General features: G+C 42.0%; 1 long non-coding RNA gene across 1 annotated transcript; it reads right to left on the bottom strand.

Annotated features, from left to right (window-relative positions):
• Positions 1 to 11,463: 11,463 nt before the first annotated feature.
• Positions 11,464 to 23,193, bottom strand: LOC134472054 (uncharacterized). The gene is made up of 3 exons (XR_010041879.1): positions 22,960 to 23,193; positions 19,466 to 19,699; positions 11,464 to 11,945 (listed from the first exon to the last, which is right to left on the bottom strand). It is a non-coding gene; the product is annotated as an uncharacterized LOC134472054 (long non-coding RNA).
• Between the last annotated feature and the right edge of the window lie 1,332 nt (positions 23,194 to 24,525).

Below are 24,525 nucleotides of genomic sequence, written 5' to 3'. Positions count from 1 at the left end.
TTTGGATTGGGTCTTTGCATTTTGGTAGTCTGATTTTTTAAAAATTCTTTATATGTTCTAGAGGGTTGTCTGAGGGACAGTTGACTAAGATTTTTTCCCAAATTGTAGGTTTTCTTTTTATTGTGTTGGAGAGTTCTTTTGACATGCAAAAACTTTTTAATAAGATGAGAGCCCAGTTTTTGATTCTGGGAAGTATTTTCTGTGTGGCTTGATTTTTGTTCATGAATTCTCTGCTATCCTTATGTCTTAAAGATTTCTAACTACTTTGTCTTCCAGCAGATTAAGTGTTTCTGTTTTAGTATTTAGTTCTTTGATCCATTTTGACTTTAGTTTAGTACATGGTGATAGGCATGGGTCTAGTTTTAGTTTGCAGCATATGGAAATCCAGTTTTTCCAGCACAGTTTATTAAAGAGGCTATCTTTCTTCCAGTGAATGTGTTTGGTGGCTTTGTCAAAGATAAGGTAGCTGAGTGTGTTTGTAGTTGTGGTTGTATCTTCTAATCTATTCCTTTGATCTTCAGGTCTGTTTTTATTCCAATGCAATGCTGATTTTATCAGGGTAGCTTGTATCATGTAGCTTGTATCAGGGACTGTAATGCCTCCTGCCTTGACTTTGTTGCCCAGAATTGCCTTTGTTATTCTAGGTTTCTTCTGGTTCCAGATTAATTTTATAAATGACTTCTCTAGATCTGTGAGGTATCCTAACGGTATTTTGATTGGAATTGCATTAAATCTGTATACAATTTTGGCAGAATGGCCATTTTCACAATGTTTGTTCTTCTTGTCCATGAACAAGGGATGTCTTTCCATTTTCTGAGAACCTCTTTGATTTCTTCTTTTTAGAGTACTGTAATTTTCACTGAATAGATCCTTTACTTCTTTTGTTAGATTGATTCCCAGTTATTTCATTTGGAGGGGGTGCTAGTGTGAAGGATGTGATTTCTTTTATTACTCTCTCAGTGAGTTTGTTGTTTGTCTAGAGGAATGCTATTGGTTTTTGAGTCTGTATCCACCTATGTTTACTGACTTTGGTTATTATACCTAAATCTTTCAGTGGAGTATTGAGGATCTTCTATGTAGAGTATCATGACATCTGCATATAATGATAACTTAACTTTTTCTTTTCCTATTCTTATTCCTTTTATTTCTCTCTCTTGCCTAATTGCTCTGGCTAATACTTCCAGCACTATATTGAATAGGTGTGATGATAAAGGACATCTTTGTCTTGTTCCTGATTATAGAGGAAAAATTTGAAGGTTTTGGTCATTTAATATGACATTGGCTGTTGGTTTGTCATAGGTGGCTTTTATCAGATTGAGGTAATGACCATCTATTCAAATTTTATGTAGGGTTCTTATCATGAATGAGTGTTGGATCTTATGAAAAGCTTTTTCTGCATCTATAGAAATGATCATGTGATTCTTATTTTTGGCTCTACTGATATGATGCATTACATTTATTGACTTGCATATGTTGAACCATCCCTACATTCCTGGGTTGAATCCCACTTGGTCATGGTGTATGATCTGCTTGATGATTTGCTACATTCTGTTTGCCAGCATTTTAGTGAGGATTTTTGCATCTATGTTCATTCGGGAGACTGGCCTGTAGTTCTCCTTCTTGGTTGGGTCTTTCTCTGGCTTTGGTATTAGGGTTAATACTTGTTTCTAGGAATCAGTTAGGGAGAATTTTTTCCCTTTCAGTTTCATTGAAGAGTTTGAAGAATGTTGTAATTAAGTCTTCCTTGAATTTCTTATAGAATTCAGCAGTGAATCCATCAGGACCTGAGCTTTTCTGTGTTGGTAAGGTTCTAATTACATTTTCAATTTCATTAATTGAAATTGGGTTATTCAGCATTTCATATCTTCTTGATCCAGCTTTGGTAATTCTATGTTTCTAGAAATCTGTCCATTTCTTCTGTGTTATCAATCCTATGAGAGTAAAAGTTTTCAAAGTAGGTATTGATGATCTTTTATATTTCCACAAGTTCTATAGTGATTTCATCCTTTTCATTTCTTATTACTTGAATATGAGTTTTTTCTTTCCTTTTTAAATAAGGTTGATTAGGGACTTATCAATTTTATTTATTCTTTCAAAGAATCAGCTCTTTGATTTATTGATTCTTTATACTGTTTTCTTAGTCTCCACAGTGCTAATTTCCACTCTGATCTTGTAATTTCTTTCCTTCTTTTGGCTGTGGGCTAGACTTGCTCTTCTTTTTCTAGCTGTATGAGGTGTAACATCAGGTTGTTTATTTGTGTTTATTCTGTTTTCCTGATGTGGGAATTCACTGCAATAAATTTCCCTCTGAGGATTTTCATTACATCCTGCAGGTTCTGGTAAGTTGTATGTGTATTTTCATTTCCTTGTAGATATTACCTAATTTCATCTTAAGTTTCCTCTGTGACCCATTGACTGATTAAGGAGTATATTATTTAATTTCCATGTGTTTTTGGAGTTTTTGCAGTTTCTTTTGTCATTAATTTCTAGTCTCATGGCACTATGATCCAATAATATACATGGGATAATTCTGATTTTTTTGCATTTATTTAAGCATGTTCTATGAGCTAGTATGTGATCTGTTTTAGAGAATGTCTCATATGCAGCTGACAAGGATGTATATTCTGGGGGCTGGGGATTTAGCTCAGGGGGGTATGCCTGCCTTGCAAATGTGCAGTCATGAGTTCGATCTCCGGCACCAAAAAGAAAAAAAAAAGAATGTATATTCTGATGTTGTTGGGTGGAACACTCTGTACAAGTCTACTGAATCCATTCGTTCACAAGTTTGATTCAGTTGTTATTTCTTTGCTAACTTTCTGTCTAATTGATATGTCTATTTGTATCAATGGGATGTTTAGATATCCTGTTATAATTATGTTATTATTTGATTTTTCATTTCTATTAATATTTGTTTTACATAGCTGGGTCCTCCCATATTTGGTGCATATATATTTAAGATTGTTATCTCTTTCTCTTGAAGTTTTCCCCTATTTAGTAGTGACCTTCTTTGTTTCTTTTTATTCTCAGTTTGAAGTTCACATTGTCTGCAAGCAGAATAGCTACCCTGCTTTTTTGGTGGGTTCTCATTGCACAAAGTATTGTTTTCCATCCTTTGACTTTCAGTCTACAAATTTTCTTTTGAGTTAAATGGGTCTCTGGCATACAGCACATGGTTGGGTGTTGTTTTTTGAGCTATTCTGTCAGTTTGTTTCTTTTAATTGGTGAATTGAGGCCATTTACATTAATGGTTATAATGGATACATATTGACTTATTTTCATCATGTTATCTTTATGCTTTTGGATCTTTATCTTTCCCCTCTGTTTAATTGTTTGCCTTCCTTAGTAGTTTTTTTCTGTTGGTGTTCGTGAAGTTGTAGTTATTTTTACGTCTATCTAGAATATCTTTTAGTATTCTTTACAGGATTGGTTTGGTGGCCATGAAGTTCTTTAGGTCTTCTTTGTTGTGGAAGTATCTCATTTCTCCATCAATTTTGAAGGATAGTTTTGCAGGGCACATCAATCTGGGTTGGAAATCATTATCCTTTAGGATTTGAAATACTTTACACCATGCTCCTCTTTACTTCATTGTTTGTGTTGAGAAGTCTTCTGTGATTCTGATGGACTTTCCTTTATAGGTGATCTGCTTCTTCTCTCTAACAGCTTTTAATATTCTGTTATTATGCAGAATTTCTGGGTGGTTGATTATTATATGTCTAGGTATAGATTTATTTTGGTTATGGCTAATTGGAGTTTGATATGCTTCACTTACGTATATGTCAGTTTCCATTCCCATTCCATGTTTGGGAACTTTTTGGCTGTTACTTCTGTAAATATTCTTTTGATATCATTTGTGTTGTTACCTTCTTTTTTGTTTATACCTATCAATCTTATATTATTTTTCTTTGCATCATCTTGTAACTATTGCATTGTTATTTCCTGATTCCTTGTTATTTTAAAAAGATCTTTCCTTTCCTGTTTATTAACTACAATCTTGTCTTCAAGGTGAGGTCTGAAAGTCTATCTTCACTTTCATTGAGGCAATTTTGCCAGCTTTTGATGGAATTTTTGATTTTCTGGCTGTCTCTTGAATCTGTTTCATGCATTCTGTTTCTCTCTTATATTGTTCATTCCAGGTTTCCACCTTTTTGCAGTGCTCTCCAGTTTTTTAAATGATGTCTTCTTTTGATGTGGTCAGCATTTCTTTTATTACATTTATCATTTCTTTTACCTGGGAGATTATTTTGCTCTGAGTTCCTTTACAGCTTCATGGAGTTATTTCTTTAGTTCAGTTGCTATCATTTCAGATGCTTCAGGAATATGGCTTACATTGTCTTCTATGTCCACGTCTCCTAGGCTTGTTTGGGATGGGCTGGAGATTTGAGGTTACATTTTGCTCTTTCATTTCATCTTTTTCCTCTGTTCTCCCGGAGAAGCTGAATGCAAGGTCTCGGTTACTTCCTGGGTTTAGAATATCTGTCTGTACTGCAGGGAGTTTCCCCAGTTGAGTGGGGCTCATGAGTCAGGCCTTTCCAGGCCCCCAGTGGCCCTCAAAGTCTCCTTAAATGTGGGGAGTATGCTGGGTGGGCCTTCAGCACACCCCACATGGTACTGTGAAGCTTCCTGGCTGCTTGAGGTTGCTGGGTGGGACTCTACCAGGTTCTGAGTGGCATAACAAGGCTAGATGGAGTACACCATGCAGACCTTCAGCTCATGCCACATGGCACCCCAAAGATCCACTTGTGGTCACTGGACGGGAAACTACCAGGTTTCAAGCAAGGTGCCGAGGTTGCAGAGATGGGGTTCTCTGTGTGTGCCTTTGGCTTACACCACTGAACTCATGCAATTTCCCAGCCATTCAGGGTAACTAGCTAGGGCCCAGTTAGGCCTTGTCACTCTTTAACCATCATCTTTTTCTGTCAGTGGGATAATATATAGTTTAGACTTAATATTATACAACTGGATAATATATTGAATAGACTTCTAACCTCTACACTGAAAATAAAGCACTTTAAAGCATGATCCAGACAACCCGGTCACACATTCTCTAGTATTATGTTGTTGCATTAAGTTTTGTCAGAAAAGATTAATAAGCCAACACACAGAGCTGCTGCATCAGGATGATGTCTTGTGATACTATTTTGTTCTCTATGCTGTGATAGAAGAATGCAGTTTGAAAAGACATTGTTTACTTTTAATCCTTTTATCCTACTTATTTCTTTCCAGGTAGGCAGACATGCATTTGGATTGTGAGCTTCCAGGGGAAGAAAGAGAGGTAAGGACTTTTGGGGTGTCAAATGGAAGCCTGGGGAGCTGATGGGAATTGAACACATACTGAGTCACAGTACCCTCATCATTTGTCTGTCCACACCCTGGGTTAGCAACAGGTTATTTGAATAAAAACAGTTACATTGAATTCCCAAAGATATTGAAGTCCAGGGAATGAGACTCCTGGCTTAGGAACAACTAGATTCTGCTATTGCAAAATGCTGGGCACCAGCATTTCAGAAACCCTGTAAGCTCTTTGAATGACCCTGGTAGGCCAGGAGACGCCAGGAAGTACAGAGATTGGACCTTGGAACCATTGCTAGTGAAAATAATTAAATATGCCATTTCTTGGACAGCTAAATAAGAATTTTCAAACTTATCCTTATTTCATTGGCAGTATTTACTTTAGAAATACAGTTTCCAGAGGGCCCTATAGATCAGGGTGATACCCAGCTTGGTTAACAGCTCCTGCATTTTCAGGACTGTTGGGTCTCCAAGAGTTGATGGCAAAACAAGAGGAAAGCCAAGAGCCAAGTTTCAGACGTGGGTGTGGTAGAGTGTGGAGGGGTCTGTGATTCACCTGAGCCACTGCTTTAACTTGTTCCTTACTTTCCTCTCAGTGAGAATCCTTGAACACTCTGGAGAGTGTGACAGTGACAAACCACCAGGCAGGGGCTGTGCCAAATGTGTTACACACTTGAACTCATCTCATCCTCATAGCAATCCCAGGAGGTTGGGACTATGATCAGCCTCCCACCTGAATGTGGAGATACAGAGGTCAAATCACATAACTACAAAGAGACAAACCCAGGACTCTGGGAAGCCAAGCTAGCACCTCCCCTCCCTGGTAAGCGGAGGCAGGGTGGCATACTGCAGCCCTTCCAGGAGAAGAACCAGCAGTGTCTCCTCAGATCCACACCATTTTGGAACTGAGGACACTGTGAAAAAATGACCATCCTGCTCCCTGCTAAGCAATAGTGAACCTACTGCTACATAGCCTAGAGTTAAACATCCCACTTCCCCTATCCTCCTTCTTCTCCCTCCCTCCCCCCTCCCATTAGCAAATGGGAACCAGAAATCTGAGCATCTCCTGGCAGGTTGACCATAGCAAATAAGGGGGACTTCCTTCTGCCATCTCTTTGAAGGCAAATATTTTTATTACTGTTTTGCCCTTTTCTGATTAGTGGTACTGCTCTATTCAATATTCTGTTTTGATAAGTTCTATAGTGTTCTATATTTCATCTCATTGATATACATGATTGAAAGAACAACTATTATAAAGATAACAAAATATACTGTGATACCTATTACTGTTATCCCGGTAACCTGCTGTGAAGTTCTGTACCAATTTCACTGTACGATCTTAGTTGGCTTTATTCTGACTTGTTCTGTTGTATACTTTCAAAATAAAATTAAAAAAAAAAAAGAGAGACAAAGCCAGGAGTGAGCCAGGGAGCTGGCCCCAGAATCACACACCTAACCACCATCTTCTTGACTTGTAACCTATGGGCCAGGTATGGGGTGACACTGCATTTTCTTCTGTGCTTATTAAAAGGTTAAGCATTTTTAAAGTATAAATTTGAACAAGTTCTAAGACAAAGGGGGACTTCTGGATAATTTTTCATTGTCTTATTTCTACTGAATGCAATTTTCTTTCTAGAATATTTTATTAATCTGGTCTTTACTTTAACAAATAACTTTCAGTAATCAAGGCAATCTTGAAGTAGATTAGAGCAAATAACAAAACCAAATCTGGTCTGGCCTGTGGGGCTTGTCTTTGGAAATATGGGGAGTGGCAAGATGAAATTACAAAAACATTTTCTTTGTCTTCTGGTAAGAGCACTGAATTCTGGCATAGCAGATGTGGCAAACAGAGTGAAAGGTTTCACTTGGCCTTTCTATTTAAATGAAATTTGACTAGAATTTTGGAGCGCATTATTACATCCTGGGGGGAATTCCTGTATGGATGTAAATAGAGCTTACTGTTTGTTTATAGGCAAATGCCAGAAAGATCATCACAGGTAAGAGTTTAGAGGACACATGGAATTTTTAAAAATAAGGACTTTACTGTACATATGAGTACTTTCTGTTTAGCACTGCTTTCTCCATTTAAAAGTGAACTTCTTTTGTACTTTCAATTTATGGTTATATAACAGAGGGATCACACAACATTGATATTCATGCTCTATGTGGGTTAAAATTTTGTTGTCAGAAAGAGGAAATGACATCCAAGAAGCTTTCTTGGTTAGAAGTCTTCAGACCAACCCATTCTTCCTCAGAAGATTGCCACAGAGCTGTTTGTCTCAATAAAAATAGGTCTCAGTGATGAGCAGATCATCAAATGTCAAGTCATCTAGGTGGCCTCTAGTGATCCTTTTATCTTTAATACCTGATCATTACTTTTCACTTATTATTCAGGTTGGACTTGAGTTTCTGCCTTTCTACTTCAAATCCATCCATTTGTTGATATGCCCACCCATCCATCCACCCATCCACCCATCCACCCACCCACCCACCTACCCATCCATCCACCCATCTACCCATCCATCCACCCACCCACCCATCCATCCATCCATTCCCCCCACCCACCCACCCATCCACCCATCCATCCATCCATCCATCCACCCATCCACCCATCCATCCACCCACCCATCTGTCCATCCATCTATCCATCCATCCATCCATCCACCCATCCATCCATCCATCCATCCATCCATCCATCCATCCATCCACCCATCCACCCATCCATCCACCCACCCACCCACCCACTCATCCACCCATCCATCCATCCATCCATCCATCCATCCATCCATCCACCCATCCATCCTTCTCTTGTGTATTATCTATTCCCTATCTTCTCTACAGCAGACTCCTTCAGTGCTCTGACTCCCACTCTGCTTCCAACATGAAGGGTGGAGACCTCAGTGGCTCCCTCTCTCACCATGCTCTGCTGTACAGCACACTGTGAGATCACCCTGAGGATCATTTTCTAAGACTCCTCCATTGATCAGTTCAAGCCCATTATACTGCTGAATTTCCAGCTGGCAGTGCTTATCCAGCAAGTGCTTGGTTCTGAGTCCATAGCACTTTATAGGAGGAGAACAGGATATGGGGCAAGGGAAACAGAAATCCCTTCTTTTCCCCTATTCTTGGGGGACAGGAGATTCCTTCACATCACACTCAGCCTTGTATGCCTTGCTGGGAAACCTTTGGTAATTTTTCACAAAGAAGAAGAGGAGAAGAAGGATAATGAAAAGAAGAATGAGAAGAGGGGGAAGAAGAAGAGGAGGAGGAGGAAGAGGAAGACAAAAATGAAGAGGAGAAGGAGAAGAAGGAGGATCAGAAGAAACAAGAAAGCCTTTGGGAATCCTGATAAGATCATCCCTTTCCAGTCTACCTTACAAAGTCTGTCATCTTTCAACTTTAGAACAAAGTACATCTTGATGTTCACAGTAGGGCTATGGTTTTTTTTTTAAACCTGTCAGCATATCCCTTTTTGGGAATTTAATTCTCAGCAGCACCATTTGATTTTAATGGCAGAAAAGCTGTGGAGCAGGTCAACAAATAATCCCTCAGAAAACACAGTGGACAGTTGTTTAGAGCACCTCTCAATGTGTGTGAACCTGAGTGGGCCCATCCTGACATAGCTCCCATCTTCCCTGACTGACCTTAATGGTGCTCTCTTTCATGTCACATGGAGAAGCTGCCTTTTCACTAGGTTCTGAGTTACGTGAGTTTTAAAGATCAAAACTTGAATGAAATCTCCTGAGTAGGGGAGCCCAGCCCATAGACTTAAACCTGAATGCATGTGAGGGGTCTCTGTGCTGGGGCACAGCTGTGGTACTGCATCATCTCTGTTCCACTGTCCTTGGCAATTTGGCCTTGAGTTCAGAGCTATCATCCATAGGGCATGGTCATCTGTCAGACCAGAAAACACGGGAGCTTCCCCAATAGGGAGCCCTTTATGAACGCTGTCCAGACTACAACTGGCCAAATACAAGCACCTTACAAGATTTAGGCAGCCTCATGATTATTTTTCCCTGTGCTTAGCTAACAAGGCTACCTTGAGGGCAGTTTGGCTTTTGTCCCTGGCTTATGACTATGACCTGCTTCTTTTGTCTGGCATTAAGGTATTCCTACTGGCAGTCTTGGTGGAAGGAGACTAACCATGTCCCGTGGGTGGCACTTCCAAAGTTTCTTATCATTATGGCCTGAGGATTCCAACACTCCATGCTTTGCCTTTCTTCCATGTCTTTGCATACAGTCATGAGTCCGCTAACAAAGGAGATACATTCAGACAGCTGCCTTGTTAGGTGACTTCATAGTTTTACAAACATCACAGAATATACTTACACAAACTGCTTATGATATCACTAAATTATATAAGCTTATATATTCCTTGACTGAATTGTTGTTATATGGTACATGATTGTATTTTATTCCTTCTTAATACATTTCCTACTCAAGGGTATCCACTGAACTAACTGTGCATTTTTCTGGATACCAAAGCTGGGCTATACCCTAGCTTTCAATAATTATTGAAATTATTTTCAATAATTTTGAGCCTTTTGGCTAAGATTGCCCATACTCCCACTTAGCCTTTCAGCCAGCATTCAATTCTGTCTCCTGGAGGACTGCCTTAATCATTCTCTCTTTACCATTGTTTCCCTTCCCTTCCTACACTCTTCCACCTAGAACCTTCCATGTCCTCTTATCACAGCGTTTATCCCTGTGTCCTGATTACTGTCTCTGTCAGCCTCTTTTCTAACCTTACTGATTCCTAAGAAGGTAAAGATAGCATCTTGTTTGCCTGAGCATTCAGCAGCTGGTACACTACCTGTGTGTAGTAGCCTCGCAACAAATGAATAAATGCATGCTAATCTTGAAGGCATTTGGTTCACAAACTGGTGAAGAACGGGGTAAGAAAATGTTTCTGGAACAGGGAAGGCAAACCGGGTAAGTTCAGTGTGATATTATTTGTAATATGAACTTAAGGAACTAAATTGTGGAAACAAATATAAAGATGAAATAATGGACTTAGGAAATGGTGATTTTGTTGATGTTTAAAAATTTTTAAATCCCATACAATTTCACCCACCGAGAGAAGAAACACCGTTGCCATGAGAGCTATGAATTTCATCTTATCTCCAGGGCAACAGCGTGACTAACGTTTCATAGAGAAGAAGAGGAATTGAGACAGATTCCCACAGACTAGATCCAGTGTTGCAACCAAATGTCATTTAAGAAACAAAACAAGCCAAACTTTCCAAGGCAGAAGGATAGGTTTTAAAACCAGACTGGAAGGAGATGAGGTAGAGTCCCTGTGTAAAATCCTCCTGGTGGAGACTGAGAAGATGATGAAATAATAGACTGTATGAGTGTTCAACTCTGAGACAGCACAGCACAGGCTTTTTGGTGTTTATAGCAGGGAAGAACTAGCTGGTGAAAGATGTATGTATAAACTGTCTCCCGTGGCCAGTAGCGATATGCGATCACCCCTGTGGAGGGCAAAGGAATACGGTCATAGGCTTTCCCAGAAAGGGAAAAACAGAGCTGCTCTGAGGATTGCACCTCACCTCCCATTGTTCTCTAGCCTGGAGTGTTCACATTTCAGCGCCAACAGGAGCAGATTTCAGGTCTGATTTTTGGCATGGTTTTTTGCCTCCCAATTTTGGCATTCTGTGAATCAGTCCGTTGTCATGGGGACAGCCATTTAGACAATTCATTTGAACAAGACTTTGTTAAGTGGGCAGAATAGGACCCAAAAAAGTATCCCTTTTAGCAAACAAGAGCCTCGCAGAACACTGTATCATTGCCCAGTTAATAGCCGCAGCTGGCTGTCACAGGGCTTTGCCATGCGTCCCTGTACCTCTCCATCTTCTCGGGATACCTGTGTTCATTGCTTCATATAATCCTATGATAGGCAACCTCAGTCGTGCGGGATCTGGCTTCCTAGACTTTCAGCATCCTCTTGCCGTGATGGGCTCCCTTTACCAGCACACTCTTTACATCAGGTCACCACAGTTGCCACTGTGCAAAGAGAGGCCACTGCATATTTCCAGTGTAGAAGATGTGAGCTTCTTTACCCCACTGTCAGTAGTATCAATTTTGAAACCTCTAACTGCCCTGTGTCTTAGCTACTTTTCTTGTTGCTGAGACAAAATACTTGATACCCAATGTTAAAGCAAGAAAGGTTTATTTAGCTCACAGTTTATAGAGGTTTCAGTTCATAGTTGACTGGCGCCATAGCAGGGTGACATTGCAGACAAGAAACAGTTTTTGGGACAACCATATTTCTTTCTATCCCTTGTATTTCATCCAGGCTACTTAGGGCAGGTAGCACTCATACCTTAATCCTAGTGCTCTTGATCTTAACATTGCACCATGAATCAGTCCCAGCATCACACACTCTAGATCCAGCCACTCTAACAAAACTCCACTGATACTACATGAGGCTTTGGGGGGACATCTAGACACAAGTCATAACACCTGGGGTCTTAGAGCAATCCCATCGGAAGAAGGACCTATAGGGCAAGCCTAGCACCCCAGACATGGGGTTGGTGAACAGATGAAAGTCTAAAGTGAAGGAAAGGTGTAAGAGCCACTGGGAGTGGGAACCCTAGTTCTCCTCAAAAGGCCCTTGCATGTAATCCATTGGAAGCTGTTCTCCAGGCCTTGCTCTGAAAAGGAAATAAAACATTATTTAAAGATTTGAAGGTAAGTGATCGTGTGCAACACAAAGGACAGCATCATTAGGGCAGTAGAATGGAGCTGTTTAGCAGCTGCCAAATGAGACTAGAGGCCAAGAGCATTGCCTTCCTCTACAGCCATCCAAGGCCTTGCCCTGGTCCCCTGAGGTATAAATGTATTGATTTGCAGAATGATACCAACATGACATCAAGAAAATCTAAATATGCAGATGTTCTCTGTTCCTAATGAGGTTATGTCTTGATAAGTCCTTTGTAAATTGCAATATCTAAGAGAAAAAGCTTTCGTTACACCTACCATACTGAACATCACAGCTTAGCAACACCATGCTCTATGGAGTGTTGTTTGTTTCCCTCATAATCACAAGGCTGACAGGAAGCTAGAGCTCCTTCCCCCTGGCCAATGTTGACAAAGAGCATAACACCTATTGCTGACTTCAAATGTGACAGGTAGGGTGGATTTTCAATTTGATTGGTTTAGGAGCCAGTCAGGATTGTGGATCACACTTCTGCGTGTGTTTAGATGGGTCGTGGAGACGCGACTTTATGTACTGTACATGGTCCCAGCCTCTTTCTTTCTGGCCTTCTTCCTTTCTTCTGCTTCCCAGCTGCCAGGAACTAGGCATCTTCACTCTATAAAAACTTTCTAGCATGATAATTCCACCTTGGAGGCAGCTAACCATGGACTGAATTCTCTGAAACTATGAGTCAAATTAAACCTTTCTTTTTTTTTAAGTTGTAGGTGTCTAGCATTTTGTCCAAGTGATGAGAAAACTGACTAACACAGAGAAAATCACATTCAAATTTTGAAGTACAGCTTCTACTTGATTGTGTATTGCTTTTACACCATAATGAAGTAAAAAAGTCATAAATCAAACTGCCATAAACCAACGTCACATAGGTAGGAAACAGCACAACCAGGGATTAAACCCAGACTGTCTAGCTCCAGAGTCTGTAATTCTTAATCAACATCACTGTCAAGGGTGGAATGGACAATTCTAAACAGAAGATGCATGAGTGTAACTCCTCCCCTAGGCTATGTGTGCTGGATTCATCCACCATCCCTGGTCAGGGCAGAGCTGACTTTGTGAAAGGCTAGAAGGTTAACTGAAATAGGGTGGTTGCCAAGCTGAGAACAGGCATAGACTTGAAACTTCTGCCTTCTCTAATGAAATAAACAACCTTATTCTTGGCCTGTTCCCAATTTCCTGCTTTCTAGTTGAACAAAGACCAGGGTCTCTTGATTTAGGAGAACAAGACCGAGGGACAAGGCAAATTCTGTTAAGTCACCTGAGTCCTTTAGGTACCACCATGCATGGACCATCTGGCCAGCAAGCCATTTTAGTAAGTTTGATGAGTTGGTGGTATGTGTGTGATAATACCCCTTCCTCATCTTGGGGGACATTTGTTCAGTAGTCAGCAGGGAGGCGCAGCATTCTGGTTGTCCTTCAGTTTAAACATACTGACCAGCTATTGAGTTTTCCATCTGGACATTGATTGATGCCAGCCACTCCTGGGAGTGCTGCTGCTGCTTCTGGTTGGATGTCTCACCCTTAGGAAGGAATGAGGGTATGGGACAGTGAGATGTGCCCAGCTGGCAGAAACGCTTTCCCGTTACTGTATATAAAAACAGTATGGAGACTGGCGTTGTATGGACAGGGGTTCAGTCTTGGTCATTGGATTACTTTAGGAAGTTACTTCGTCTTTCCAAGCCCTAGCTTTGTCACTTACGGAGTGTGAGCAATGCATCACAAGTTATTTGGGCTAATATAAGGTGTCCACCATATAGGAAGGGCTCAGCAATTTGAGCTTTCCCCCCAGGATACTGTGTTCTTAAGGAAATACTTCTACTGGGTTAGCTAATATCACCGTTCTTGGGTGAGTCTTTGATTTGCCTCTGACCATGAGTCTTTAAGTCAGAGACACTTTCATGCTTCTGGATGAAAGTGACAGTGATAGACTAAGAAGAGGCATCATCAGAGTTTCAAAATAGACATAGGACAGTGCTGATACAAGAGGCAGATAAAAACTGCCGTGATTTAAGAGAGAAAAGAGAAGATACTGGGGGAAATAATTGTACATTAACTCATTCCATTGTACTGTAGTAAGTATTGGGGGACTTTTTAAATTATGGTTTTACATCAAGTTCTCAAAGTACAATCTCAACAAAGACTTATTGTCACCTAGAAAGATTCTGCACAGTGAAACCAGGGAATTAGAAGATCACCTAAGAGGAAAGAATTATTGGCTAGCAGAACAGAGAACATCTCACAGACTCAGAATTCCATTTCGATCCAGATTCTGCTGGGGTTGATGTTTGCTTACCAGACCAGCCGCAGGCAACGTAGGGAGTTAGCAGCAAACAGATAGTCAGAGAGTTTAAAGTCGTCTGACTCTGTCTCTGCAGATCTTCACCTTCAGAGACAACTCTCTTGCCAACTCTGTAGTGAGAACGAGCAGCTGACGCATATGCTCTCCCTGTCCTACGGAACATGACTTCAGTTGCAGAGGACACAGTTGGGAAAACACAACCAAAATGTGCAACAAGCATCCAAGTGGAATTGACCGGGAGAAGGATTGTGACCAGCTGAGGAAGAAGGTTAGAAAGTCACCTATAGAGAGGAAGCCTGCAGATTTAATTCAATATTGATTTCAGTTTCAGAGCAAAGAAATTGCTTTTGCAGCCAAGTGTGCTGCTGTGCAGAAATCTCTATTTTTCTCATCCAGCTGGGATTCCTCACCCCACCTCCACCTGTTAGTCCCCCCCACGCCGTGTGAAAGCCTGAGCAGGGCTCTGTTTACACCCAAGGCAGTGCTGTGACCAGCGAGCCTCAGGCTTGTCTCCCGCAGGCCAGGTTTGGTAAGGTGTTCTACACACCTATACCCTGTTCCCACAGGTGATCTTTAAAAACAAGCTAGAACTCCAGTTTTGCATCTTTGATACAAAGGGATTTTAAAATAACCCTACCTGAGAGCAAACATAAACAGGGTAATTACTGCTCAGCTGTCCCTCTTCTGGTCTGTAATCCTTTTAAGCCCACGAAAAGTTGACACCATTCAGGACCAGACCTGCCTCCTGTGTCATTTTTCCTCCGTGAACCCAAACACTCATTCATCCCTTCACCACGTAACCACCTGAGAATGGTGTGACTGTCACCTAAACTGTGCCAGGCAAGGACAGGTGGGTTGGTTGAGATGGAGGCCCAGCCAGCCCTCCCATCACAGAAGAAAGCTCTCAAATGAATATCATGTCATTGAATTGAATCTGAGCTGATACAGTTTTTACAGATATTAACTATGGCAGCAGCTTGGCATGTACATCAGAGCAGTAGTCTCCTAATGTCCAGCTCCAGGCTGGCCCCTGTGCCGTTCTCTTCTCTTCCTCTTTTTTTCCTGTATAGCTCTGTCTTGCTGTTTACAGTAACTTCTCCTCCCTCTTTCTAGTGAGTTTAGACCTCAGTTCTGGGCCCACTGATCCCTGTTTCTGGTCAATGAACAGATAGGATTTTGCATGCATATATGTATGTACACAAGCAGGTGTGTTTGTCCTCTGTCTGGAATCGACATGGCAATTAAGGATAGAAACAGCACAAGGACTCATCTCTGACCGTGTGGAAATATATGTGCGAAAGCAATCTGGATGAGTCTCTGCTTTCAAATAGCTGACGATCAGTGGTATGGATTAAACAGGATAAGGAAAGGGGAAAAAGAAATTTATGTAAATAACTAGCCTTGAGAAAGAATCAACAGAATGAGGTATATGCAGTGTGTAATGACACTCTGGATGTTTTAATTCTCACAGGAGATCTGGACAGAATCGTATTTCCTTCAAGATTACTTTCTGTTTTTACCAAGAAACAGAATAGTTAGTATTAAATATTAAGTGTAAATATAAGTAAACCAACTCATAACTGCATTTACTATTTACTTAAGATATCTTAGAGCTAAATAGTTGCAGAGATTGTTCAATGACTTGGTATTTTTCTATGCTTTTTCAATCCTTCATTGTTATTCTCAGTGTTGCTGAATTCTTGTTATGCTTTGTGGTCTCAAGATGGCTGCTACACTTCCAATCATCACATGAGCATCCCAAGCTTAAAAGAGGGAACAAAAACAAGGTATTTCCTTTTCATTGAGCCCTAAATTTTTATATTTTTAAGAAATAAAAATCTTTCCTGGATTCTTCAAGAACCTTTTCTTTATATTTCTTTGCTAGTCTGTTCAGGTTGCTATAACGACATAACTTATAAACAACAGAAATGTATTACTAGGAAGGGAAACTGGGCATCCCAAAACCAAGGTGAGGGTAGCTTCAGAATCTGATAGGGCCCTGTTTCCTGGTTCCCAGATTGTGCTTCCTTGCTGTGTCCTCATGTAGTGGAAGGATAGGGCAACTCTCTAGGGTTCCTTTTATAAAGGCACTAATCCTATTCATGAGAACTCTGTCCTCATGAACTAATCACCTCCCAGAGAGCCCACCTCTTAGTACCACCAGCTCAGCAATTAAGCTGCAGCATATGAATTTGGAGGTGACAGACGCAATGATTCCGTAACAATGGAACCCATCCATCCCAGGCAGGAGGTACACGTCAGCCTATTGCAACTGAGATTCTGTGAGCAGAGGGGAGGGACGGAGACTCAGAATGGTCTCAGAATGGTCAGCCAGTGACTTCTGTCCCACTTTCCTCCAATCCTTGTGAGACAGAGGTTAGTTGTTGAGTCCTTTCCCTATCCTGACTCTGAAAAGACCCCGGATGAGCCTCCTTGGCTGCCACTGGCTGTGCAGGGGGCCCTGCAGGAAACTTCCACCCTGTAGATGTGACATGACACTGCCTCTTTCACACTGGCTTCCATGTGAGACTTTGGTCAGACAGGCCTGGCTCATCCTGCCCTTGATATGCCACTCAATGGCATTATGTCCTTTCTCCCTACCCACACACAGACCAGTAAACATACACAGAATATTTTGTGCCTTACAGAATTACTGTGAGGACTAAACCACCACTGTAAAACCCCAGACATGTTAATGTCTGGCCCAGAGAGATGCTCAATGCACGGCAGTTTTAACAGCTGGCATTTACGGAATATTTACTATATGCTTGGCATATGGTAAGGAAATTAATTTACAGTCTCCTACAAATTAACTCATTTAACCTTCACAGTGAAACCCAGATTTGCTTTAGCTTAACAACTCAGAGAATAAGAAAGAAACATAAACTCAACCAGGAGCTCAGAGGTAGAGAGATGCAGAATTAAGATGGAGGTCAGGCACTAGCCCAAAGCCTGGTCAATCAGCCGTTGTGTGATTCTTCCTCCCACATGCAACATTGCTCTCCTGGAAGTGGGTTTGTGCCCAGCAAGGACGAACACTTCCTCATAGGCAGTGGACCATGGATAACAGGCAGCTGGAGTAACCCCAGCCTGTGCGGCCATGGGAAAGGCAAGCTTGCAAAGAGGGAAGGCAGTGTCCTGTCTGAGAGGGCAGCTCAGTGGGAAGGCCACAGAGGGAGTGAGGCTCCACACCCCGTCCCAGGGTTTCTGCCCAGCTGCTGTGGTTTGGCGGAGCTCAGCTGTGCTTACAGCAAACCCTTCCTCATGTTAAGGGACTGCTCTCAGGAGAATCAGTGCTTGAAGCCTCCTGATCCCTGCGAAGTTCTTGTAGATTATTTTTCAGGTGTTGAAAAGCCTCAGTGTTAAAACCTACCAACATGGGTGCTGGGGATTTAGCTCAGCGGCATAAGCACCTGCCTTTCAAGGGTGTGGTTGTGAGTTCGATCCCTGGTACCAGGTTAAAAAAAAAAAAAATAAAAGCACCAACATGAAGTTATTTTGAAATTCTTCCTGGAGTTCAGTTTTTCCAAAGGAAGTAAGGCACAATGCACTGCCACTTTTCCTTTGGCTTCCATGAAACCCACAAAAGTTGTATCAAATGATTTCAACTGACAGACAGGAAAAAACAGAATCACAGATTCATAAGCTGTGTAGAGCCCAGGGTTAAAGCCCCTTTTGGTTTGAGATCCACTCGCCCCTCTCCCCCACCACCAAAAGACAAGGAAGGAGCAGGAAGGGAAACTGAATCCATGCTTCACTGACTGCCCTAAGTTTAAGTAGTTTCAATTCAGTTTTTTTCTTGGTGACATTTCTTTCCTAGTGGAACCATGGATCCGAACATCAGTGACTGCAGTAAGAGCCATTTCATGAAAAGAAACAGGTGAGTCTAACAGGATGCTGGAAAGGTCTCTTAGAGGACATAATATTTTAAATGTTATTTTTAATGGGGTTACCCATTAAAAGGGTAGGCTGCTGGGTAGGGAAGTGCTCTAAGGGGGTGAACTCCGCACACTCTTCACCCTTCATTTTTGTGTCATTGGCTTTGGAGTTGTTCGAGTGTATCAGATGATGTTACAGAAAGACTTGCTCCCCACTGAGTAAAGGATGAGAACCCGCAAAAGGACAGAAAGTGTAGTTATATGGCAGAGCACATAGGCCGGCCTCAGGAGCAGCCTGCGCCCCACACGGATGGATGGAGCACGGGTGTTTCTCAGGCCACATTTCCAACTGTTGCTTCCTTCTGTCCATCTGAACATCACCGAGACAATGACAGGTTCGCCTCTTTAAAATCACCTTCTTTCATAGTATGTCGTGCACGGTAACATGGGATGGAACTAAGAAAGGGGACAATTTGTTCTTTCCCTGGTTTTACAGAAGAAACGATTCCAGGCTGGGAGCAACCAAGTAACTTGCAGAAGGGTTTTGGCAGCTGTCTTCAGAGTGCAAATGTGTCAGGCCGTGGAGCCTTTCCAGAAGATGTGGAGGCATGTTGGACACATCAGGAAGGTTCCTGTCGCAGGAACTGGAGATGCACATTGTTTGGGGCACTAATTTGTTGCCTCCATGGAGTCTGGGTTTGTTGATTCTGCTGGGCTTTGGAAATATGGTGGTTTATCAGGAAGGCTGCAGTGTGTCTATAAGCTAGAATCATGACCACAGAATTTAAATCCTGGAAGGCACTTTAGAAGTTTACCTAGCTGGATATCACTAATGAGGCAAATGAAACTCAGAAAGGCTGATGAACTGACCCAAGCCCATGCCACTAATACAGAGCAAGTACTTGATCCCAGACCTGTCTTCAGGTTCCCCACCAAGGTCCTTTTATCTGTTGCTTACTGCCTAGCATTTTGGTTTCTTTTTGTGGCTGTAATTTGTGGGCCAAGAAAGTGAGGAGAGAAAGACTGAATGGTGGTGAGGGATGGGGAGATGGAGTTGGAGAGACCTGAGCTTGCATTCGGCTGCACTTGTAAGCTGGCTGTAACCAAGGGCACATTCAAAGAAACAAACATGGGGGCAGTGGGTTGTTCCAGCTGAGACTATGCCTTTTTCTCAAGATGGGAATTTATTCTGGAAGCTGCATGTAATAGTCTCCTGCTTCATGTCATGTGCCAGGGTAGGTGTTCTGTCTTTGGTTAACTGAAACAGAAAGGGACAGCTCTCACCTCTGCAGTAGGAGCCAAGGAAGCCAGCTTGGGTCCAGAGGTTCAGGGAGCAGGAAGGTGGGACCAGGGGCTCCCCATGGCCTCCTGGGTTGAAGCAGACCGTGCAGAGCAGCAGGACAGCAACGGGAAGGTGCCGGCTTGGGCCCTTCACCTGGGATAACTCTTCTCCACTTGAGCGCTCTGCTTTCTTTCCCAGGACTATAATTGTAAGGGTCTCTCTAAGAGCATGAAGGGCTTTTGGAAAAAAGAGTAGGGTCATGGTTATTGAAAGTACTTGGGTAAAATACCTTTTCTAAAACACAAAGCGGTTTTGTACCATTGCCCAGGTATGTCACCTGGGCATTTCCTACTCTTTAGGAACCAGGTAAAAGTGGTTCGAACTGCCCTTTTCTTGGCACCCCAGGATGCGCCCACATGGGGTGGGGCTGTGCGCTTGTGGTTATGCTGGCTCCCCACTGCTGCATTTGTTCCACTTGAGGACCACATCCCAGCCCGGGGAGGCCGCTCCTGGTGTCCTCGGATGACCCAGACATCCATCTCAGAGTCTTCCTTTCTTTTCCACCAACCTCCCCAAGCTCCAGGTATATTTATTTTACAAAGAGGAGAGCGGTGAGCCAGGCTTACTTACATCAAAGCCAGGGAAAATTCAATGGAAGCAAACAAACTGGATGGTGAGAATTATTTCTTTCAATTGCATGTTCCCTTTGGAGGCAAGCTGGGTTTGTGTTACAAAGACTCTGTCTCTCTGCCATTGTGTGTGTAACTCTGGGTTCCCAGAGCAGGGTGGATGTTTAATACATTTGTTAAATAAGAGCAGGGAAGGGCAATTTTAGTCAGGAAGCAACCTCTCAATGATTTGTGAACTTCTGAGAAAGTTAGGGGAACGGGAAGAAAACCAGGATTGTAAAAGGAATTTTCTTCTTGAATCTTTCACTTTCTCGTGTGAAAGCTTTTCTTCCTGTTATTTTGGTGGAGAGAACAGGAATCAGTGTGGAAGTCTAGTCACCTCCCACGGGGTCAATGGCATTTGGCTGAATATATGTATTTAAAGATTTGCCTACAACTCTTGTTATTGGTTCCTACCACTCTACCCACCTATGAAGAGTCTTTGAAGACTGCGTGTTCTGCATTTCTGAGGTTGCCATGGTGACGGAAGCTCCAGGATCTTTGGCCATAAATAAGTACACTAAATGTTTTCTCTTGTCAGGTGGGGGGTGGGCTTCTCTGGGTCTGGAACATACCCACATACCAAATGTGCCTCCGTTTCCTTATGTGAAGAGTAGAACTCTCAACAGCCAGATTACTCAGTACCCTGAAGACTCTGATAAGCAATTTCTAGCCAACCACATATAGCAAAGACTTCCTGGCTCCAGCATTAGCTAAGGTGCTGAAACTCTGGAAGGTCCTATAAGCACACTGAGCACTGAAGTAATATAATTGCTGAAAGAAAATATCTGTGTAAGACCAAAGTGAAAAAGAAGCTACCTGTGCCAGTCCAGTCATGTTGATGGGTCATGCTGATGGATTAAGATTATTTAATCCATTTCTCAGATTACTTAATCCATCTGATTACTTAATCCATCTATTTTATCCTTCTAAAAGCCCTAATAGAGTTCAGTTTTTTGGTTTTTAGTACTTTCACCTCTGGACTGTTTCTGCCCTGAGCTATAACAGGAGAATCTCTTCTTAGAGGAAGCAGAAGTGGAGGCAGTAATTCGGGTTTGATAGCTCATCTTCCTGTGGTGGGAGCAGAGGGTGACAAGGAGAAATCAAGCTGGGATGTGAGGAAACTGGAAAAAGCCATTCAACATGTTCATTATTGTATGTGGAAAGTCTAATTGGGTTTTAGAAAGTCGCTTTGTTTGATCTACTTGAAGGTTATGTTGATTAGCCCCTTTATTCAAATAATACCCTCAAATAATTTCCATGCGTGTGTGACATGAAGGGAGCTCTGCATGCCATTCTTCTTTTAAAAGGGAAGAACAGTTGCCCGCCCTGATCCTATTATGTAGATGAACTTTAAGAAGACATTTGTTTACACAGAAGAACAAGAGCGGAAAGAACTGCTTAAATCATCTTAAGACGTGAGGATTGTCCCACTGCCTGAATAGCTGGGGTTCAGGGGCGAGCCAAGGATGGGTAACAGCCACATTGATCCTCGTATGGGTGTCTCATTGAGTGGCCCAGGCCAAACCGTGCAAATAGCAGAATAGATGTCTCTTCCCCACCATCTTTTTAGAATGAGTTCTTTCTGTTATATTTATCCACAATGAACTATGTATCATTCTTCAAACATGGCCCTTTGACCTGTTTTTGTGCCTGTGCATATTTATCCTGTCTGGGATTCTCTCCTCGTTTTCTCTTTTCTGGGCACCTACTCGCTCTTCCTTCTTGATCAGAATCACCCTTCTAGGAAGTCTATGTTGATGCTTTAGCCACTGTAACAGCTCGGTGTTAACCCCTCATAGCCCACCATCCTCAATGTCAAGATCTGACTGTGTCTTCATTGCTCAGTCCTACGTGAGAACAGCAACTCGGGTCTTTGCATCTTCGTAGACTTGTGTCTCAACAGTGTTTGATATTTAAATTTTGCTTGTCTAATTAATTACTAGGCAATCCATCCCAACATTCTCAAAGTTAAGAAAGAGTATAACGGCTATTACAGAATCCCGTATTAAAATCCCTCTGGTGATGCCAACACTCTGGTGGGATCTGTGAGCAGCTTGCTGAGATAAATTCAAGTTGCTGGGTTTACTAAGTAGACCTTGAATCTGCCACAGTTTTATATTCAGAGTCTATGCACCATTGATTACCAATGTGTACCAGGCCCTCTTCACCTACCATGCCAGTTAACTCTCTCAACAGCAGGATGAAATTGGTATTAATATCTTTGCTTTCCATTTGAGGAACTGAAGCAAAGAGACATTATGGGCTTGGCTCAAAATCCTGACCTCCACAAAATAGGAAAGCCAGAGTTAGATCTCTGTTAGCTAAAGTTCAAGGTGATGCTCTTGACCTCTGAGTCATATTGCTTTTTAATGTACTTGTCAGAGTACATATTTAATCATTATTATGATGATGGAGAGGGCTGGGTGAGAGAACATAGCTTAGCCCAGGCAGTTTTTCACTCTTAGGCTTCAACCAAGGCCTGGAGGACCACTGGACTAGTACTGAGTGCTCAGGTGATGCTTTCGGAAAGGCACCCATGGACCTCCTGGAACAGGAGATCTGCGGAGTGTACAAACAGAAGTGTTACTATTGAAGGTTAGATATGGTGAGCTTTACACACACACACACACACACACACACACATACACACAAAGAGAGAGACAGACAGAGAGAGAGAGAGAGAGAGAGAGAGAGAGAGAGAATGCACTCCCCAAACTCTCCTGACCTTTTACTAACAGGTAAAGTCCTGTGTGGGGCCTGGTAAGAGGCAGCAATAACTCCAAAACAACTCCAGTAAGAGCAAGCCCCAGGGCCCAAATGCTCACCTCCTGCCCTGGGTTCACTCAGAGTTCTGGGCAGCAGTCTGAGGTCCAGTGGAGAGGCTTCCAGCTGTTCTACATCAGCCCCAGGCAATGGTTAGAGCCTGGGATTTGTCTGGGCTTTGTAGTCCTTGAGGGCTGTGTCGCTTGCTGCAGACCAAAGAGCTGCCAGGAGGCCCCAGAAATGTTGGAGAACAAAGCAGCAATAAACACACGCTGAAACCTTTTACCAACTGGCTCTGTCCCAAACCAAAATGAGAAATGAATTGTTGGGGCAAGTGTGTGCATGTGTTCATGTGCGCGCACACGTGTGTGGGAGAGTGAGTTAAACTACTGGCTAAGAAAACCCTGTGTTACATAGGAATATTCAGTTTGGACCATTGAAAGTTGTGACCAAATGAATGCAACAAATTTAATTTTTACAGACAGATTTACTGAAAAACTCGATGTGACAGGCTGTGGAGTCTGGGCACCTCAAGTTTTACAAATACTTACGTTACTGAGGGGAAGAGCAAAATGTGTTTAAGGATGCTTGAGGAGGGTGTTCCCCCTCACCCTGAGTGGCATCTTGGGATCATTTCATGGTCATCAATTATTAAGCATCATTTGTAACTAGGCGAGTGAGCCTGATCTTATAGATATTGTCTATCATTTTAAAAACAGTGCTACAAGCTTGCTATTCTTGTCCTCATTTTAAAAAAGAAACTGGTGGTCAGAATGCAGAGATCATTTGTTCCAAATCATGCTACTGGAATTTGAATTCAAGTCTTTCACACTCTTAAAATCCTTAAAATCCATGCTATTTGTTGCAAATATTTAGCATTACTAAAGCTATGTCAGGTCAGATCAATATTTATGTGAAAACAAGTGTTTTCTCAATGCATTGACCTTTATGATCCTAAATTGGAATTAAGTCATATTAGTTATGATGAATAAGAGTGGTGCACTCCATTTTGGCATTTTCCTGTATTAATGCATTGAATTTTTACCACAAATCTCATCAAGAACAGGACCAAACACAAACCCAAGAGTTAGGAGTTTCATCCAATTTCTGGTGCTCAATTACTCTTTTTTTTAAATTCCTTTTGGTAAAATAAATGCTATTTCCCTTATCTTTATTTATTAAGGCTCAGCGAATTCATGTCTATAAGTTGTTTGCAGTATCTTGGACACAAGAAAGTCATATAGTGTTCTAGTTGCTATTTTGTTTGATTAAATTTACTAACGTTCACTGGACTGTTTTAAGAAGACAGATGATTCAACCAATAATCTCCAGGACAAATCTGTTTTCATTTCAAGATAAAGTCAGTGAGCACAGAGACATTAAAGGATTTGCCTCAACTACACACTAGATTGTTCTCCAAGATTTATACTTGGCCCGTTATTAAGCCATTCATTCCTCCCGTTGGTATTTATTTACTGGAATGTCTGAGTGCTGCTTTCTGCACTCAGGTCGCAGCAGTGAACAAAGCCATGGCGGGTTCCTGTGCCCATGAGCTGAGTGTGTGTGTGTGTTGGGGGGGGGGTGACTTCCAAAGCATAGATGTCATTTTTAGCATGACATCGATCTTT

The sequence above is a fragment of the Cavia porcellus genome, unplaced genomic scaffold (genome assembly GCF_034190915.1).
Source record: "Cavia porcellus strain 051 isolate PalLab524CR breed Dunkin Hartley unplaced genomic scaffold, mCavPor4.1 scaffold_21, whole genome shotgun sequence".
NCBI classification, from domain to species: domain Eukaryota; kingdom Metazoa; phylum Chordata; class Mammalia; order Rodentia; family Caviidae; genus Cavia; species Cavia porcellus.
Note: the sequence above shows the minus strand (reverse complement) of the source record. Positions and strands in the feature narration are given on the sequence as shown.